Source organism: Gorilla gorilla, chromosome 6 (assembly GCF_029281585.2).
Source record: "Gorilla gorilla gorilla isolate KB3781 chromosome 6, NHGRI_mGorGor1-v2.1_pri, whole genome shotgun sequence".
In the NCBI taxonomy this organism is placed as follows: Eukaryota; Metazoa; Chordata; class Mammalia; order Primates; family Hominidae; genus Gorilla; species Gorilla gorilla.
This window is the reverse complement of record NC_073230.2, coordinates 165,279,845-165,302,220: the sequence shown is the minus strand read 5'-3', so window position 1 is coordinate 165,302,220 and position 22,376 is coordinate 165,279,845.

The following is a 22,376-nucleotide window of genomic DNA, read 5'->3' as shown; positions in this document are numbered from 1 at the left end:
GGATTACAGGCATGAGCCACTGCACCTGGCCGGATTGGGGAATCTTTAGGGTCCCTCCATGGGAGATTTTAGAACCAACATGGCTGAGTAAGCATGGCCTCATGTGGCTGACCCCATTCCTTGGTGTTGTGGAGGCTACAAAAGAGGCAAGAGGGTGGCCAATCAGAAGTCTATGATCCAGCTAAGAGGTCTAGATGGACTCACACAAGACAATTAGTGACCATGATGGGACCATATAGAACCATGGGTTATTTCAAACAGCAGGGACAATCGGATCAGATTTTAGGAGAAAGGAGACCACTGAGGCCTGGAGTCTCAGCTGCAGGCTTTGGAGAATGGTTGGTCATGAACTGGTCTCAAACAAGCTTGATTATGTGCACCCCAAACCAACTCTCTTGTCAGTTCTGAGTTGAGTGGTTTGTGTCAAAGGGACACAGTGAAGAGCAGGTGGATTGGGCTTCAAATGGGCTTGTCATGGAGAAGGTGATGGCCTGCAGGACCTTGCCTAGTATGGATCAGACCCCCGCCTGGTTGTGTGTTTGCACTGATGCTGCACCTGCTTGCTGCACATGCACCAGTGCATCTCTCCTGTTCTCTGCTTTCAAAGGACAATAAGAAAAAATCTCAGAAGTGGCCAAGCTCTTGACCATTACCTCCATGTTTGGCTCTTCCCCTGAAAGATGAGGACCGTTATGACTTTTGGGGGAGCTCCTGGCTGAGCTGGGAGTAAGAGTACTTGGAGCTGTTGTATGTGCATCAGCCTGGAGCTGTGATGGCTCATGATCGAGAGCCCTGGGGGGGCCCGGCTGGCATGCTCATCCTGGGCCTATTAGTGATGGTCTTCTGCCTGCACAGAGCATGATGCCTGCAGACGCTGCATCTCAGGGCAGCATCCCTGGCCCGTCACATGTGAGCACAGCGATCAGAAATCAGCGGCTCTGATACCCGTCACCTGTGGCTGCAGCAAAACTGTGGGGTTGGTGAAGTTGGCTTTTGGTCTCCAGCTTCCACCTTTTCCTTCCTCTGTACAGGGTGCTGATTCACACGGGGTTTTGTACAGGACATGCACACGCGTGTGCACGCACCCACCTACGCAAAGTCCTGAAACTCTGTCTCTATCAGGATCTTTGCTTTGATTGAAATATTTATGCCGTATTTTCTTGCCGTGGCTGCATCGTCTGATTAGCTACAGCTGGACAGAGAGGCTGGGGGCAAGTGAAATCCGGAAAGGCCAAAATTGGAGGAGCTTGTTGACAGCCAGCTTTGGAGAGGCCAGTCCCAGGCAGAAGGGGCAGTCCCTGCGTTAGTGCCAGAGAGGAAAACTTGCAAGCATACAGTCAGATTCTGGGCATCAAAGAGCAGAGCAGCAGGTGGGTCACAGGACAGAGAACAAGGCGAGAGCCCCATCTGAGAGCTGGGCTCCGGGTGGGTGCTAAACTTCAAGAGCAAGCAGAGGCAAGGCAGGACCAGGCCAGGTCATGGGCACTTTGTGCTGGCGAATCCCAGACAGTCGGGGCTGAGCGGCCCACAGTCAAGTGATCCTCTCTCCTCCAGGGCCTCAGGTGGGGACCAGGGCGGCAGCTCTTGGAGGGAAATGCCATACAAACAGGGGACCTAATGTTAAAGGAATCAATTTGTGTTACCCCTTTTGGACATAGTTGCAATTCAGACGGGGAGCAGGCTTTGAATTAAAAGGATAAGTCCAGGGACAGAGGAGCAGTTTTGGACAGAGGCCACGCCCCATCCTCCATGGGCCTGAGACTAGGCCAGGCTCTCCCGCTGGCAGTGCTGCCTAGGCATCTGGTGTTTGTGGTCAGCAGGAAGCTGCTGTGCAAATGCCCTTAAAACACCCATTGAAGCTAACAGTCACATCCAAGGAAAAACACTGTTCTGCTGTAGTTTTGGTAAAAATGGTGAAACCATCATGTGTTCCCAGGGCACGGTGTCGAGGACCTGCTGATCAGGGCGGTAATGACGACTGAACAGCGGGACAAGCACTTTGCTAGTTCTGAGTCCTGCAAATAATACAGAATTTCAAAAGCGCGTGTCCTTTTACGACAAAGTTGTCCCATCGTGAACATATACAACTTCCACTTAAGGGCGTAACTGTCTTTGGAGGAACCCTGGGCATTTAGGGGGATGCAGACATTCCTAAGGTGGTGTTTTATGTGGACTGGGATGTGGCATGCAGTAGGAGGTGGGTCAGGAGGTGGTTAGGAGGTGGTTAGGAAATTGACTAAGGAAAGGAGCAGACACAGGGGATCTTGCGTGCTGGGACTTTTGCTGTGTTGGTCAGCTGTGGCATGGGGTGCCATGAGGAGGTGGGAAGTGAGCCTGAAAAGGCAGTTAAGCCACACGGTGAGAGAGGCTGAATGACAGGCAGGGTGTCTTGTCTTTGTTAGGTAGTGGTGCTGTTTCCAATAGCGAGTCGTGTAGAATGGAAAGTGGAAAGTCTACCGTATGGGTCTTGTTCTTGTCCCTGGCACCGGCATTCCTATGGGATTCCATGGGAAAACATCACAGCACAGTGGGAAGGCGTCCACTATCGACTGGACCTGAGTCAGAACCCTGCCAGCCCAGCTCTGGGGTGCCGGAGGAGCCATTTCCCTTCGCTCCTAACTTCAGCCTCCTCATCTGTGTACAAATTCTGTCTTTGCAGGGTTATTGTGATTTCTCCTGTGTGTTGTACGTTTACGTAGCTAGGATTCAGTGAAGCAGCTTCTATGATTATTACTCGAGTGTACAGTCAGTGGTGACTGAGTGGAAAAGCAAGTGAAAAACACATCCCTTTCCTTTCCAACTCTGAATGTCCTACCGGGTGGCCTCGGTGCTCTTTCCGGTGCTTAGCTCTGACATTACTGAAACACAAAGCTTCGGGGTGAAGTCAGATAGAGGAAACTCACAGCGTAGGAACACAGAGTGCGAATTCCTTCTCAACTCCTGAGCCCTGTCTGCAGGCAGCCTCCCTGGGACAGTGGCCGTGGAAAGGTGGAAGACATGTCCCTCCCTTCTGGCCCTCAAGTCCCCTGCCTCGGTCTCACTGTCTCTGCTCAGCTCAGCCAATTCTGCGCTGTTCACGACGTTTCATTCCCAGCTCCCCCAGCACAGAGGGCCCCCCTCTTTCACTTTCCCAGTGTGTGTCCTGCCTGTTCTGTCCATGGACAAATTGCACTGTGCTTAAATCATCACTTTCCTCTGAGCTTGAGCCCCTCCATAGTTCTAGGTCAGTTTTGTCTGCATGAGTCAAGGTGGAGGACAGAGATGTGTCCTGTGCTTTCTTCTACCCCAGAGGCCCAGCACTCCACAGGCCAATAACAAGCCCTTGGGAAATGTCAACATTTAACAGTGCTTTTGGTAAACACTCACAAGAGCATTAAAGATGCTAACTCTCTTGGAAGGTGTGGGTTTTTATTTTTTTCAGGAGAATTAGTGGAAATGGTATTATTCTGGGCACAAAAAGATGATTTTTGGCCCCGATGGGCTTGCTGTGTCCTGGTCTTGCTCGATGCCACAGTCATGGCCAGTTGGCAGCTCAGGAAGTAGATGGAGCCTCTGATGAGCCGGGGTCAGGATAGCGCTGTAGGATGCAGGGGTCAGGATAGTGCTGTAGGATGCAGGGGTCAGGATAGTGCTGAGTGTGCCCAGTGTTCTTGGTTGAACTCATGGGTATTAGGGAATCAGGGACAATGGAACAATTTGTGGCCTCAGTGGACCCTTGGATGGGAGTCCGAGGAGGAGGCTGCTTCTCATTCATTTCCTCGCGCATTTCCTCATGTGTCCATCATGGATGCATTGCTGCATGGATTTCCTCATGCCTCCACCATGGATTCATGGCTCTGCTCATTTCCTCATGCCTCCACCATGCATTGCCGCATGCATTTCCTCATGCCTCTACCATGGATGCATGGCTGTGCACACTTCCTCATTCATCCACCATGCATTGCTGCATGGATTTCCTCAGGCCTCCACCACAGATGCATAGCTCTGCCCATTTTCTCATTCATCCAACATGCATGTCTGTGCTCCTTTCCTCATTCATCCACCGTGCATTGCTGCATGCATTTCCTCATGCCTCTACCACGGACGTATCGCTGCACTCATTTCTTTATTCATTCAACAAACATTATTGAGACCCTGCTGTACAAGGCCCGATTCTATGTACTGGGAACACAGCAGTGAGCAAAGTGGAGAAACTTTGATTCATGGAGCACTTAGCGTAACAAGGACAATCAACAAAATAAATGAGTAAAATGCACCTTGTTAGCATAAGCGTGGGGAGTGTCTGGGGGATGGGGCTGCGATTTTAAGTGGTGCCATTGTATTTGAGTAAAGGAGGCGGTGAGGAGAGAGATGCCCAGACATCTGAGGGGAGTCAGAGAGAAGGGTGCATGTGAGGGCCCTGGTGAGCCCAGGACAGTCAGGGAGGCCAGTGTGAGTGGGGGCAGAGGAAGCCCGGAAGCCCTGAGAGTCCAGTGTATTGCAAAACTTTCTCAAGGCACTAAAAATACCAAGGTACCAAATATTCAGAGGGCTTCATGGTCCTTAATATTTCCCTATTTTTATTATATTTTTAAAGATGTCATTGTGAAATATAGGTATGGCAAAGTGCATTAAGTATAAATGCATACTTTAATAAATAATTATAAACAAAATGTGAACCCACCTCTCTTATCATACCTCCTCCCCTCCCCTATTTATGTCACATTTATGGTCATTGTTCTTTGCTTTGCCTTGTAGTTTTACCACCTATCTATGCATCGCTAAATCATAGAATTAAAAAGGTTTGTTGTGAACTTTATATGAGTGGAGTCATGTAGTCTGTATTCTTTGGCATCTTGTTTCTATTGGCTAATAGTAGGTTTGTGCAAAATTAATTGCAGTTTTTGCCATTAATATGTTAGTAAAGCTCACCCATGATGTCGCATGTTGTTATAGTTTATTTTCATTTTCATTTAGTTTTAATTGTATTTCTGTATAGTGTTCCATCATGTAAATATACTCAAATACTTTTATTCATTCTCCTACTGGTCACTATTTGGATTGTTTCTAGGTTTTGGCTATCATACAAAAATGCTATGAAGAACATTCTTTTACATGTTCTTGGGCCTTGGTACACATATGCATGAGATTATTTAGGGAATAAATGAAGAGAGCAATTTCTGGATTGAAGGGTATATGTATGTTCAACATTACAGGATAATGCCAAAATATTTTTCAAAATGGCTGTGCCAATGCTCACATCCACCAGCAGTGATGAACATTTCAATTACTCCACATCTCTGCAACACAGCACTGTCACTCTGGTGGGGCGTGTATTTCTTTTCCCTCTATGTTTTCCTGAAATATTAATATATTATTTTCCTCAAAATACACAGCGATGATCACTGGCTTCCTTTAAAATGGCAGAATTAATTATTAAGCACCTTTCTCTTAAGTTTATGTTGCCCTACAGAGGAAAAAGAAAAGGACAGATGATTGCAGTGATGGAAAGCCTGGGTGCATGTCCAGGATCAGCTTGGCTGTCGTCAACGGTCGCAGATTGCAGGGATGGAAAGCCTGGGTGCACGTCCAGGATCAGCTTGGCTGTCGTCAATGGTCGCAGCCCGTTCCCTCTGCTTTTCCACGTCTAGGCTCTAATAAAATGACATCAGGTCACAATTTTAAAAAACACAGTAATGTGATAAAATGTTGGCCAGCTCTAAGATAGGTAGGAAAAGGGAACAAGGTAGAACATTTATTCCCAGAAACAGAATTTCTGAAGATTCCCAGCTCATCTGTTTTTTTTTTCTACCAAATTAGTTTTAAAAAGGGATACAGTCTCAACCTGAGCTTCAAAATACTGTCTATGAGAAGTGATTGTGGTTGCTTTTCTGAGGAGGAGCATGACAAATTTAGATTAATTTTCTGATAGTGCTTCTCAACTTTCTGTTCTACTTGTCTTCAGAGTTTGAGAGAAACGTTGAGAGGCAATCCTGACCTGCTCTGGTACTCTAAGTAGTATAAGAACTTCTGCTGGGAAAGATACAGGAAGAAAACTAGCCAATGCTAGTTCAGGTTACAACTCGATATGGGGAATCACTGGGTTTAACGGAAGGCAAGAATCAAAACCCAGAACATGGGAGTTCAAGTTTGTGGCAGCAGAATAGCTGGGTCATATTAACAATCCCACGGATAACCATTATAAAATCTGAATGAAACGCACAAATCAATATTCTGATAGTACTGGAGAGTGATAGCAGGTAGAAACTGGAGGAGAATCTACCCTTGGAATACAGGGTCTACACTTGGTAAAAACCTTTTGCCTGAGGCTACTCTCCAGTCCATGGCTTTGGACAGCGGAAACCTGCAGTGTTACAGGATTGAGGTGTCAGAAGAGAGAATTTTGGGCTGGAAGACAATCTAGAAAGTTAGAGGGAAAACCCAGAGACTGCTCCCAATCTGTATCCAAAATCTACCCAAATCAATGGTGACTGCTAAGCTATGCTAGTAGCGGGGAGATCACAGATGAGCTGGCGAAAAAGCAGCATCTGGAAGCCAATATGATTAAACAGACATTTTGTCTGTTGCCCCCTGTAGATTATGGAGTTTGAGTCTAGCCAAATTAACTGCTTGGTAAGATAAAAGTTATTCCCCAGAGGAGCATAAAAAAAAATCCAGAGACTCTACAATGTTTCATACAGAATGACTTGCATTTACTAATAACAGAAAACCCCAGACATGTGAAGAAACTAGAAAATGTGACCCATACTCAAGAAAAAAGAAGAAACAAGTAACACCCAACCTTGAGTGAGCCAGATGTTGCAATGAACAGACAGAGACTTTAGAGCAGCAAATAAAGTGTGTGAAAGAACTTGCAGGAAAACAAATGCATAATCAATGAATAGATGGAAAACTCTGACATAGAACCATAAATCTTTTTTTTTTTTTTTTTTTGAGACAGAATCTTGCTGTGTCACCCAGGCTGGAGTGCAGTGGCACGATCTCGGCTCACTGTAACCTCTGTCTCCTGGGTTCAAGTGGTTCTTCTGCCTCAGCCTCCCAAGTAGCTGGGATTACAGGTGCGCACCACGATGCCTAGCTAAGTTTTGTATTTTCAGTAGAGACGGGGTTTTGCCATGTTGGCCAGGCTGGTCTTGAACTCCTGACCTCAGATGATCCGCCTGCCTTGGTGTCCCAAAGTGCTGGGATTACAGGCATGAGCCACAATACCTGGCCTATAAATAAAATTTTAAAAACTTAGATGTTCAATAATAATAAACAAATTTGTATAAAATTGACTTAACAGAAGAATGAAGATGGTAGCTTAAAGAATCAGTGAACTTGAAGATAGATCAATGGAAATTATTATTTTCAAAGAACGGAAGAAGCCTTGGAAATGGACAGAGCCTCAGAGGCCTGTGGGGCAGTATCAAGTCGTCTAATATAACCATAATTAGAATTCCAAAAAAGAGATAAGAAATATAATGCAGCATAAACATTGTGTTGAAGAAACAATGGCTAAAAACTTCCTAAATTTGATTAAAGACATCAAGTAACAAATCCAAGAAGCTCAAAGAACACCAAGCAGGATAAATACAAAGAAAACCACATCTGAGCATATAATAATCAAGTTGATTAAATCCAAATATAAATATACAACATTAAAAAGCAGTCAGAGGAAAAATGCATGTTACATACAGAAAATGGTTATACAAATGACTGAATAATTCTTAGCAGAAATGAGGCAGGTGAGAGAACAATGGAATGACAAAGTGATGCAATGGAAAAAGGTCTGTTAACTTAGAATTCTATTCTCATGTGACTAGTCTTTAAAATGAAAGGGAAAGAGACATTCCAGGGATGTGTTGTCCATTTCAGTAGCCGCTTATGAAAACTATTGGGCACTAAATGTGGCTAGTCTGAATGGAGATGTACATGTAAAACACATGTCAAATTTCAGAGAAGTGAATAAAATAAGGTAAACTACATTAGTAATAATTTTATTATACTTATAGCATGTTGAAATGATAATATTTTGAGTATATTGGGTTAAATAAAACATATTAATAGCATTGTAAAAATGAAGGTGAAAGATGTTTCAGATAAGCAGGTACTAAGATAGTTTATAACAGACCCACACCATAAGAAATGCTAAAGGAAGTTCTTCTGGTTAAAGACAAATAATAAATGGTAATTGGATCTAGAATATTTAGTGATGATCCCTGGAAATGGTAAATATGTGGGTAAACACAAAAGACTATATCGATTTTTTTTTCTTGTCTAAATTTTTAAAGAAGGCCAAGCATAGTGACTCACACCTATAATCCTAGCACTTTGAGAGGCCAAGGGGAGTGAATTGCTTGAGCCCAAGAGTTTGAGAACAGCCTGGACAACATGGTAAAAACCTGTTTTCATAAAACCTTTAAAAATTAGCCCAGTGTGATGGCAGACACCTGAAGTCCTAGTACTTGGGAGGCCGAGGTGACAGGATCGCTTAAGCCCAGGAGGTAGAGGTTGCAGTGAGCTGAGATGGCACTACTGCATTTCTGCCTGGGTGGCAGAGTGAAACCCTGTCTCAAAAAACTTTTTTTTTTTTTAAAGAAAACAAAAGATTTTTTAAAATGCAAGTTATAAAACTGTGTTCTAGGATTTATCATGCACGTAGACACAATATATATGAAAGCAATAGCACATGTGAAGATTGAACTATAGTGTTGCATGATTACCGTATTTTACATTAAGTGATACAATATTACCTGTACGTAGATATAAGAAATTATAGATGTATATTGTAATTTCTAAGGCAACCACTAAATTAAAAAAATGTATATATAGCTAAAAAGTCAATATAAGAATTAAACAGGAATGTCAAATAAAGTCTTTGATGAACTCAAAAAAAGTCAAGAAAGGAGAAACAAAAAGCATATGAGACAAATAGAAGACAAATGATAATATAGTAGAGCCTAAATTCAATGATATTAATAACTAGAAACATATAAATAGACTAATACACCATTTAAAAGGCGGATTATCAGATTGAATTAAAGAGCAAGATGAAGTATATGTTGTCTTAAGAGATGTACTTTGAATTCAAAGACATAATAGGTGGAAAGTCTCTGTATATATATATGTAACTATTGGAAAACTGAAATAGCTACAGTAACACTAGACAAAGCTACCTCGAGACAAAGCATATTACCAAAGATAAAGGAGAACATTTCATGATGTATTAGTGTGTTTTCATACTGCTGTGAAGAAATACCTGAGACTGGGTAATTTATAAAGGAAAGAGGTTTAATTGACTCACAGTTCTGCATAGCTGTGGAGGCCTCAGCAAATCTACAATCATGGTGGAAGGCAGCTCTTCACAGGGCAGCAGGAGAGAGAATGGGTGCCGAGTGAAGGGGGAAGTCCCTTATAAAACCATCAGATCTCATGAGAACTTACTCACTATCAGGAGAAAAGCATGGTGGAAACTGCCCCTCCCACTGGGTCCCTCCCATGACATGGTGGGATTAGGGGAACTACAATTCAAGATGAGATTTGGGTGGGACACAGCTAAACCATATCACATAATAATAAAAGCCTTCATCAGCAAAACATAATTAAAGATATTTACAAGCTTAGTAACAGAACTTCCAAATATATGGGCTAATAAATGAGAGAAGTGAGAGAGAGAGAGAGTGAGAAATGCATTATATTTATTTGTAAATATATACATTTAAATCATAAATCTAAATTATAGAATTTAAATGACATAATTGACATTTATGGGAACTCCACCCAACCCTGCAGAATCCATATCATTTTCAAGTGTGCATGAAATGATACTCCACATGTTGAGCCACAAAACAATTCTTAATAAATTTCAAAAGACTGAAATATGTTTAGAGTTGTGTTCTGGCTTCAATGGAATTGCATTTGAAATCAATAAGAGTAAGAGCTTTAGGAAAGCAACAAATATTTTTGTTTTATGATCTTTAATAAATCTCATATCAAATAAGAAATCACAATGGAAACAATAAATATTTCAAACTGAATGAAAATGATGGTGGCTTATGCTTTTAATCCCAGTGCTTTGGCAGACCGAGGCAGGAAGATCACTTGAGCCCAGGAGATCAAGACCAGCCTGGGCAACATAGCGAGACTCCATCTCTACAAAAGAAATGAAAAAACTAGCCAGACGTGGTGGCACGTGCCTGTAGTCCCAGCTACTCAGGAGGCTGAGATGGGAGAATTGCTTGAGCCCAGGAGGTTGGGGCTGCAGTGAGCCATTGTTGAGCCACTGAACTCCAGTATAGGCAACAGAAAAAAAAAGAAAATGAAAATAGTGCATATAAAATTTTATGAAATATAAAGTTAAAGCAATGCTTAGAAAAGAATTTATAACTCAAAATGCTTATTTTAGAAAGGAAGTGATTTAACTCAGTGATCTAATTTTCCACTTTAAAAAGCTAGAAGCAAATGAGCACATTAAATGCAAAGTAACTAAAAGGAAGGACATGATAGAGACAAGAGCAGAAATAAATAAAATGGGAACAGACAAAACAGTTGAGAATTTAACAATGCTCAATTTGGTCTTTTGAAAATATTAATACAATTCATAAAACCTTGGCAAGAATAATTCAGAAAAAATACGGAAAACATAAATTAATAATATTAGTAATAAAAGAAGGGAGATAATTATGGATGCTACAGACCTAAAAATATGTCTTATAAACAATTTTATGCCAATAAACTTGGCAAACATTGAAAATTTGTCAATAAATGACAAGTTGAAATGGACAGATTCCTCAAAAAAACTAGCTTATTAAAAATGATGCAAAATGAAAGAAAAAATCTGAATAGCTTCATACCCATCAAAGATCTTAAGCTTTCTATCAAAATAATTTTCCACAAACATAACTCTAGACTCAGATGGTTTCACCGGTAAATGCTTTCAAACACCTAAGGAAGAAATATTACCAATTTTACAATATTCTTTTAGAAATGAGAAAAGACAGTATTCTCAACTCATTTTATCAGGGCAGCATAATTGTGACATCAAAACCTGACGAAAGAATCACAGGAAAAGAAAATTATAGACCAATATCTCTTATGAACATAGATGCTGAAATCTTTAACAAAATATCAGCATATGAAGTCCAGCATTACATAAAAAGGATAATACATCATAACCAACTGGGCTTTCTCCTATAAATGTAAAGTTGGTTTAATGTTTGAAAATCAGTATAATCCACCATAGTAATTGAATACACAAGAAAGTGATATATTCATCTCAATAGATGCAGAAAAGCATTTGACAAAAATTCAAACCCATTCAAGATAAAACCTCTCAGGAATCTAAGAATAAAAGGGAACTTCTTCAATGTGATCAAAGACGTCTACAAACACCTTCATGTAACATAATACTTAATGTTGAAAGACTGAATGCTTTCCTCCTAAGATTGAGAGCAAGGCAAGGATACCTGCTATCATCACTTCCATTTGTCATTGTACTGGAGATCCTAACTAGTGTAGAAAGACAAGAGAAAAAAAATAAAAAGCTTATGTATTATAAATGAAGAAGTAAAACTGCCTTATTCACAGGCAATATAATTGTTTACACAGAAAATCCAAAATTATTGATGACAACAATGAAACAAAACAACAAAAAGAGCTTATTAGAACAAAAACGTGGATTTACCAAGGTCTCAGGATAAAGGTCAATATTCAAAAATACAGTTGAATTTGTATTAGCAGCAAAAAATTAAAAAATAAAATACAAATTAATGTGTAGTAGTATCAAAAAAGCATAAATGAACAGAAATAAAGTTAACAAAACATGCAACAAATCTACACTAAAAACTATAGAATATTGAACAGATAAAATAAGGAATACCTAAATAAACAGAGATATACCATGTTCATGAATGGTGGGAAGGCTCCATATTGTTAAAATGTTGTTAGTCATTGCTAATTTGATCTATATTTTCAACACAATCTCAATCATAAGTCCATAGAAACTTAAATAGTTGATTTTAACATTGATATGAAAAAGAATATAGCCAGAAAATTATGAGTTTGTGATATTTGACTTTATGACTTGTTAGTAAGTACAGTAATCAAACAGTGTGATTTTGGTGTAAGAATAAATAAGTAGAACAGTGAAAGAGAATAGAGATTCTAGAGCCCACACTAGTATGGCCAATTGATTTCTGACCAAGGAATCTAAGAAATTCAATGAGAAAAGTAAGTCTTTTCAGCAAACGTTACTAGAATGACTTGATACTCATGTAGAAAAATAAGAAACTTGGTCTACTTAACACTGTAAGCAAAAATTAATTGGAGATGGATCATGGACATAAAAGGAAAGCCTAAAATGATAATGTTTTTAAAAGAAAACATTGAAGAATATCTTCATTACTTGGAGGTAAGCAAAGGTTTCTTAGGACACAGAAAACTATATTCATAAGAGAAAAAAAATCAAATTGGAGCAAAATTCCTTTTTTATTATTAAAAAGACAGTTTTTAAGAAGAGAATGAGCAAGCCCAGACTGGGAGAAAATATACTCAATATATGTAGGCGACAAAGGACTTGTAGTAAGATTATAATTCCTATATTCGATAATAGTAAAATAGGCAAGAGACTTGAAGAGCTGCTTCTCAAAGGAAGATATGTATTCCTTTGTAAAGGGCCAAATGAGCACACAAAGAAGTGCTCAATATCACAGTCATCAGAGGCAAATTAGAACCATTACAGTAGAACACTACACATCTGTTAGAATGACTAGAATTTTAAAAAAGGAGCAATTAGAGTTCTAACATATTTCTGGTAGATATGTAAAGTGGTATAATGACTTCAAAAAATGTTTGACAGTTTCTTATTAAACACACACTGAACCTTTGATGTAGTAATTGTACTCCGATGTATTTATTAAAAAAAAGAAAAATATGTCCAAAATATTTGTATCCTAATGGTCATAACACCTTTATTCACAATGATAAAAAACTGGAAACAACTCCAATGGCCATCGATGGGTGAAAAGATAAATTGTGGTGTATTTATTCATACAATGAAGACCACTAACCAATAAAAAGAAACATGCTATGGATAGAGCCAACAATGTGGATCATTGGCATAGACATTAAGCTGAGAAAAGAAGCCAGACCCCCTGAAGCACATTTTGTATTACTCCATTAAGTGATGTTCAAGTACAGGCTAAACTAATCAATGGTGAAATATACACCAGCATTGATTGTCTCTAGGAGGTGGGGCATTGGCTGGAGAAGGACAGGATATGATGTCCTGATGAGGTGGGAATGTTCTAGATCATGAGTGTGTGTGGATTGCACAGGTGTCACTATTTGTCAAAATTATTCAGTTATGAGGCATGCATTTCAATGTGCTTAAATTTATTCTCCAAAAAGGACTGCAAAAAATTATAATGATAATAATTGAGTGGACAGTGGAAAGTGGAAAGTGGTTGGAGGTCAATGAAACAAAAATGGTAGAAGGCATATAATTGTTGAAACTGGTGCTGGATCTCGAGACTTCCACGTACAACCCATAGTGCATGTCTGCGATGGCCCAGTCAGGAGGCTGTGGTGCCTCTGCCTTTCCTCACTAGTTGTTTGGTTTCGATCGCCACTCAATCTTGTTGGTGGTGTTAGGGCAGGTGTTGATAACTGTACTGTGAAGTAACTGGAACACGGATCACAGGAACGTGTACCTGCACTAGATGGAGAGCTAAGAAAGAGAACCTAATGCACAGGCCAGGCAGACACTGAATGCCCTGTTGGAGAATTCGAGGCATGTTTATTTTCTACTCCTCCACAACAGGTCCAGTCTGAGAGTATCTACAGGGAGGACGCGGACTCAACGAAATGTAGGATCTGGCATTTGTACCACATGAGGAGGAGAACAAGGCCTAGGCCTGTAGGCTTCCTGGAACCGATGAGATTTTAGGAATTCCCTTCCCACTACCCCCACCTCCATCCATGCAAAATAAAACGAAACAAGCCACAAGGTGGTAGATTGTTGAGTAGCAGGATGTGGTGCCTAAGCCCAGAGGTCCAGATTATGACCCATGGACGTTGCACCTGGGAAAGTGGGAAGCAATTTGATTGGCTGGAGGAGAGTGGGTATGCAGTGTCCAAGCCAATCCCGACTGCTAAGTAGGAGGCCGCTCTCTCCATTGTCTTCCAATTTATAAAATTCTACTGATGCTGACAGTTAGAGAGGCAATGTTGTACAACGGAAAGAATCCAGAGTTCAAAGTTTGGAGAATTATGTTGGAGTTCTGCTCTGCTGTTTATTAGGTAATTTGTGGTTCTTTTTTACTGTATTTACTGATACCATCATAACCTCAGCTACTAACATTAGGTAGTTTGTTTAGTTGAATCTTTCTATTTATTGGAGTCATTGCTGAATATTTGTTTGACAGCTGAAGATCTTGAAAAGCCTCATGGTAACCATTTTCAAAACCAGTTTTTTTACTGGCTAGAAAGTTAAGGTGATAAGTCTATCCCAGATAGACACTGGGAAATTCTATGTTTGCATAAATGTTCATTTTCAGAAATGTTTAGATAGTTTACACTTTTCATTATAGCTTTATTTCTGTTCCTCTGCTCAAGTCTGTCTCCATTTTGCTCTCCAGTCCAGCACATTCAACTACATTCTATTCATCCATAAACGCCAAGTTCAAATCCGACTCTGTCCACAAAGGCTTCCCTGGTGATCTGGTGTAATATAGCAAATACAAGTAAAATAAACATAATAAAACTTTGATTTAAACATGTATATAAATGTGCTATTGTCGTTCGCTTTCCTTTCTGTTACCTTTCTTCTTCCTTTTTTTTTTTTTTTTTTTTGAGTTGGAGTCTCGCTGTGTCGCCCAGGCTGGAGTGCAGTGGCGCGATCTCAGCTCACTGCCTTTCCTCTTCTTTGAGACACCCGTGGCTCAGGAGGACTAGAATTGGTGCACAGGAGTGGGAAGGGTCAAAGCACGCTGATGTTCAGTGTTTGATGTCCCAAATAGGATCTTTACAATGACAAGAAGATCATGAATTCCAGGCTTAGTCAAGAAAGAAAATCTCTAAATTCCTTTATTCCCATTAACCCACTGAGGACAAGGGCTGTGGTTAAGACTCTAGGTCTGAGGTGGAGAAGACCAGGACAGGAGGACCGTGATGTGACACTCCCTCCTTCTGCCACCGGTTGGGGGAGGAAGGGAGGGGAAGGGCAACAGCGAGGGCAGACGTAAGACGCCTCTTCCTAACTGGCCCTCACAGAGTCAAAGTTTCAGAGGGTGGCGTATAGTAGTCAACAGCCGGGACATTCACCCACCTCTCCCATGATGCTCTAGGAGGAGTTGCCGCCACATCCAAGATGGCACCACAGCTGCTGTGGGACTGGCCGGTGGATGAAACTGCGGACATATTCCTGGCTTCCCCATGGTCTCCTTGGGGTAGGAAGGGAGTCCAGGTGTCCGCTGGGGTCTTGCTGAAGGGATGCAGTGGGGGTAAGTGGCCCAGGGTGTGGGCAGAGACCTGGAGTTAGGGCAAAGAGGAGCTGTTTGTGTGAGGATTTCATAACTAGGGTGTAATGGCCAGAACCCTGTGGCCCCCACAGGCCTGATGGGACTGAGTGTAACTCAGCGGTGACCCGCTCAGAGGTCACAGGGTCTCAGCCTGCAGAGCTGAGACCAGCAGGTCCAGAGAGCCCCGAATGTTACCAGGTGCCTCTCCTTCTTGTTGCCATTCAGTCACAGAAACCTCAGACATCTTAGGAATACTGCACATTTACCTGCAAGAGACCGTGACTGTGGGGAAGACTGGGACGATGTCTTGCACTGTTGTAATTTGTGGTCCTCCTTCCACCCACTCCAAAAGTACACACTTTTTTTTCCCATGTGCTGTGACTGTCACCATGAGGAGGGACCAGGCAGTGTGGCGCAGCAGAGCGGCTGGCGGGACACGGGGAGCTGCTGGCCTTGTCTCTGGTCCAATTTCCTAGGGATTTAGTGAATTATTAGATGTTCCTGGCCAACTCATCTTTGCTATACACTTTGATACTATGTGATCATTGGTTTTTACTGTGGAACCCGCAGCGCACACCAGAACATTGTCTCATTTACTGACTTAATATGATTTCTCCTCTCCCTCTTCCCAAAAGGATATCCAGGGTTCGGAGAAAGCGCATTTGTTATTTTGCACTCCCTAGCAATTAGAATAATGCTAGAAAAGTACATGCCCAGTAAATATTAGCTGATTAAAGAGATATGCGAGACCTTGGTCGTTTCTGTGTCATCGATGTTTTCTTGCCCTGAAATCCATTCTAACTGGCACCCGGTGTCTTCTTGGAATGCCCCGTGAAACAAGTCCTGGTTTGCTTTTCCTTCTTGCGTTTAATGAAATAGCAATGTTTATCTTTAATGATGCTGCTGTGAAATGTGCCTCTTCTCAATTTCACTAGAAATCTAATTTATTTAAGTATTTTAAAGTTCTTTGTCTTCAGAATGTATCTCTGACACAGACTTCAGTTTCTGTATTAGATAACATCGTTTAAACTAGGAAAAACTGTTTTAGTGAAATATTTTTTGTTTAAGTCTGCTGCACCCTGCAACTTTTAATGATTTTACCCTTCTCATTGGAAGGTAGACCATAGAATGCAATGAATGACTGCATCTTTATTTTGAAAGTGGAAGCCATTTCAGAGAGGTGCTTCTGTAATTAAGAAATCAAATAGGCCGGGCACGGTGGCTCACACCTGTAATCCCAGCACTTTGGGAGGCTGAGGCGGGTGGATCACCTGAGGTCAAGAGTTTGAGACCATCCTGGCCAACATGGTGAAACCCCATCTCTACTAAAAATACAAAAATTAGCTGGGCATGGTGACACATGCCTGTAATCCCAGCTACTAGGGAGGCTGAGGCAGGAGAATTGCTTGAACCCAGGGGGCGGAGGTTGCAGTGAGCTGAGACTGCATCACTGCACTCCAGCCAGAGTGACAGAGCGAGACTCCATCTCAAAAAAAAAAAAAAAAAGAGAGAAATCAAATAAACTTGAGTAGGACTCTTTGAAAGGTTCTAGGTACAATTAGAAGGAACCTAATTCCCTCATTCCTGAGTCAAGCTCCTTGTCTTTTTGCCCTTCCCCACAGGCGATGAATAAGTGGTGTGCTGTGTGTTTAGCCTCAGCCCAATGAGGCAGGTGTGAGGCTCTGTAGCCCTGGAGGCTCCACCACTGCTAAGACTTCAGGTCTGAGGTGGAGAAGACCCAGGACAGGAGGACTGTGATGTGACACTCCCTCCTTCTGCCACTGGCTAGGGGAGGAGGGAGGGGAAGGTCGACAGGGAGGGCAGATGTAAGACACCTCTTCCTGACTGGCCTTCACAGAATCAAAGTCTCAGAGGGTGGCATGTGGAGGAGAAGTCAACAGCCAGGGCATTCACCCACCTCTCCCATGATGCTCTAACAGGCGTAAAGAGTGACAGCCCTTGCTCACCACCAACCAGCCAGCAAATGGAATCACAATGCCTGCATCTGCAGAGAAGACGTCCCAATGTAGAGTGTCCGTTAGAATGCACATCCTCACTTGTACCAAGCAGCTGGAAACTGATCGAGCTGCCTGATTTAAGTCACAAGGCTTCAGAAAAGGAGATTCAAAATTTAAAATTTGTTCTACAGAACAAAAATCATCCCTTTAAAAATGCATTTGCAGCTGTGCCCAGTGATGATGGATTTATCGCCTAAACCAGGGATCAGTAAACAATGTGTGCCCTATAAAGAGTGAAACAAGTCCTTGCTCATCTGAGCACTTAATTGCAGTGGTTATATCAAAGCGATATAAAATAATCACCAACCACAAGGAAGGCTGCGTTTTACATAGGTGCCTCTGTCACTGTTTTTCCACCTGTTAAAATGAAAGATTCTTGGAATATCATAATATGTAAAACTTGTTTATGATGCAAATATAAAGATGTCCTTTCATCTTTCTGCAGCTTTGATGTCGTGATATGAAGCTTTGGTGCCCCTCCTTCCAGACATGCACCCAAGATGTTATCTCATTCATAAACTTGTGTTCCCTGTGTAAATACATGGGAACCAATTGTGAGATATTTCTGTTTTCAGTACTTTTTATGAGGAATTGGTCCACTTCTAAATTAAGAGAAAGATGAGAAGAGTTTGTGGATATGTTTTTCTTTAACGCTTAGGATAACAGCTTGAGCATCAAGGTAAAGAAAGCCTGTTAAAATGGGGAAATAAAAGTCAGAACCTAAGTAAAGAGTTAATATACTACTTCTAGGCACAAAGGTAAGTCCTCAACACATCAGAAACACCTACTTGAGTATTCCTCCACTGATAAAAATGTGAATTTCCTTCTCCTGTTTAGGTAAGACAGATACTTCTCATTGTAATACACTTTAACTAGAAAGCTCAGACAGATACTTCTTATTGTAATACACTTTAACTAGAAAGCTCAGACAGATACTCCTTATTGTAATACACGTTTAACTAGAAAGCTCAGACAGATACTCCTCGTTGTAATACACTTTAACTAGAAAGCTCAGACAGATACTCCTCATTGTAATACACTTTAACTAGAAAGCTCAGACAGATACTCCTTATTGTAATACACGTTTAGCTAGAAAGCTCAGACAGATACTTCTCATTGTAATACACTTTAACTAGAAAGCTCAGACGGATACTCCTTATTGTAATACACGTTTAGCTAGAAAGCTCAGACAGATAGTTCTCATTGTAATACACTTTAACTAGAAAGCTCAGACAGATACTTCTCATTGTAACACACTTTAACTAGAAAGCTCAGACAGATACTCCTCATTGTAATACACTTTAACTAGAAAGCTCAGACAGATACTCCTCATTGTAATACACTTTAACTAGAAAGCTCAGACAGATACTCCTCGTTGTAATACACTTTAACTAGAAAGCTCAGATGGATACTTCTCATTGTAACACACTTTAACTAGAAAGCTCAGACAGATACTCCTCATTGTAATACACTTTAACTAGAAAGCTCAGACAGATACTTCTCATTGTAATACACTTTAACTAGAAAGCTCAGACAGATACTCCTCATTGTAATACACTTTAACTAGAAAGCTCAGACGGATACTTCTCATTGTAACACACTTTAACTAGAAAGCTCAGACAGATACTCCTCATTGTAATACACTTTAACTAGAAAGCTCAGACAGATACTTCTCATTGTAATACACTTTAACTAGAAAGCTCAGTTTTTCTCTCTGTCACATTCTTGGGTCTTACTTTTGGTTAGGATCTCCCAACTTTTAAAAAACATGAATGGTTGGACCCTGCCTTAGACCATCTAAGTAATAATAATTTTTAAAAACCTCTAAGTATGGGCCTGGGCAGAGTCCGTCTTAAAGGCTTCTGGGTCATTCTAATATAAAACTGGGTTAGAACCACAGATCTACTGAGTCACATTATCTTTTCATGTTATTTTATTCATATAAAAATATACTTGACCAGGTGCAGTGGCTGAGACCTGTAATCCCAGCACTTTGGGAGGCCAAGGTGGGTGGATCACGAGGTCAGGAGTTCGAGACCAGCCTGGCCAACATGGTGAAACCCCATCTCTACTAAAAATACAAAAAATTAGCTGGGCGTGGTAGCCGGCACCTGTAATCCCAGCTACTTGGGAGGCTGAGGCAGGAGAATGACTTGAGCCCAGGAGGCGGAGATTGCAGTGAGCCGAGATCACGTCACTGCACTCCAGCCTAGGCAACAGTGAGAGACTGTGTCTCAAAAAACAAAACAAAACACAACACAACAAAACAAAACAAAAAAACTCATCATTCAAAGACTCATGAGCACATATGCTTAAAGAAACCTATGTTTCCCAGAGAAAAACAGATTGGAAATGATAGTGGGTATGTTATTTTTGTTTATTAGAAAACCTTTGAATGAATACATTAAAACTTTCATGAAAGCTATATCAACATACTAAAAATTTAGTTTTGTCCACTTTAATTTCTGTTGAGGTGGCTGGTCAACTGTGTAACCTGGAGCAGGATTTCAAATAGAGAATACTGTAAAACAGAAAAAATTCTGATAGTGGAAAATGCTTAACATTCAATCCCCCTTAAAATTTGCTCTCAAAATATCCTCTCATTCATTTTAACATCTAGAAATGATCTTCTTTAATATATTTTTTATCCAGAATTATAACATCCAGGAAGTTCATGTAATTAATTATAGTCTCTGTTATTAAAATAATGATGATACTATAACATTTTAAAGGGGGAATGTCATGGATATTTGGGGGGCCAGAAGAGATTTAAGCCTGTGCTGTAACTTGCTGTGCCTATAGGACTATGGATTTTTCTCTCCAAATTGATTCCCTGCACACTCCACACAGGGTCTGACATGAGTCTTTTAGGTCATTTTCGAATGATGCAATTACATCATGTTTGGTGTAATTTTATCGTAATTTGTGAAAGCAGGTCTTCTGCATATATAGGTTCTTTTTCACTGACCAGAATGTTTAATTCATCAGAAGATCCCATCTCACCATCATTCTGCATAATGAGAGTTTACTGTACAGCTATTTTTGGTCGCTTGAAATAGTGGAAAGCTATTCACAGTGATGAGTACCTGAATCTGCTGATTGTAGACATGAGTAATTCACAATATCCCATCAGTCATGAGGGGCGCAGACAAGCTAATTGACCCACTTAACGGATAGCACTCCCCAAAGAGGGCTGTCTTTCATGGCTGAAGCCCCATTAATCAAAAATACTCGTCGGGCTCCTGCTGTGCGCCTTGCATGCTGCTAGGGATGCGGGTACAAAGCGCAAATCAGGACCCCGGGCCCGGAGCATCTTTTGATTTGGCTGGAGAACGCGATGCGCACAGGCAGTGCCGGGAAAACACGCTGCATTCGTGAAAATGATCACGTCGCATGCCCTGGAAAGAAGGTGCCGACTTGCACAGGATGCGAGAAAAGAATCAAAGAATGTGGAAGAGGAAGCCCCTTGCACACACTGAATTCACGGGGAGGGAGAAAGCACAGAGCCCACATGCAGCAGATGTTAACACGGAAGGCGCAGCATCACGCGTGGCCACCTGAAATACTGTGTGTCTAGGATAAGAAGTAGACACCAAGGGCTATTGTCGGAGTCTGGGGGAAAAAAAAAAAAAACAAGAAACAATCGTCCTCAGTTGCTGGGGATTTTTGCTTTGTTCTGTTTCTGCTTGTGTTTTCTGGTTACACTGGGAGTTTGCTCCAGGAGCACAGCATGGATGCAGTTGGGAAAAGATATCTTTCCATGGGGGAGATTCACAGCCCAAAGTCAAAAAAGCCACTTCTGGATTCAAAGTCCAATTAGAAGGTACATATCGCTTCCATTTTATTATTATTAATTAATGAATTTCTTTCTTTTTGAGATAGAGTCTTACTCTGTAGCCCAGGCTGGAGGCATGATCTTGGCTCACTGCAACCTCTGCCTCCCGGGTTCAAGTGATTCTCCTGCCTCATCCTCTTGAGTAGCCGGGACTACAGGAACCCCTCACCATGTCCTGCTAATTTTTGTATTTTTAGTAGAGAGGGAGTTTCACCATGTTGGCCAGGCTGGTCTTGAACTCCTAGCCTCAAGTGATCCACCCACCTTGGCCTCCCAAAGGGCTCGGATTGCAGGCATGAGCCATGCACCCAGCCCATTGCTTCCATTTGACAAGGTAAATGCTCCTTGGGTGTGTAACCGTGGGACCTGGTCACACTTGCAAGTGTATTTATAGCTTTTTTCACTTATAGGTTGCAGGATAAACTCAATGCCTTTTATTCAGTCAACACTGTCAGTGCCTGAAGTGTACCTCTGTTCACTCTGAGATTGTGTGTTTGTGTGTGCGCACCAGTGCACGTACATGGAGAAGGTGTGAGTGGTGGTGGAATGAGAGGAGCTGCCTTGTGCTCTCACGGTCACCCTGCCTACTTGCTCACACCCAACCACCTTCCTAATCCAGGAGCTTCATGAAACCCCGAGGCCTGTCCACAACTCAGAGATGGGGAGAGTGGAGGAGCCTGGGGCGGGGGGATGCAGCATTGGGGCCCCGTCTGAGTAACTTTTTGTCCTTTGATTTTGTTTGTGAAAAAATTCAGCTTAGATGTGTACATATAACACACACATTCATTCATATATACCATCACAAGCAATACATTTTTTTGCAGTGGTATGTGTGGCTTTGGTAGAGACACTTCAAGTTTTTTGGTGGTGGGAGGGACTGGGGGAGGCTGGGGAGTGTGGGTGGCTCTGGATCTGACAATATATTCTGTCCGCATGACCCCATTAGCTCTGACTTTGTGCTGAAGAAGTGAGAATTGAATGAAACCTAACAGCAGGTTTAAAAAAGACCAGAAAATAGGTAAT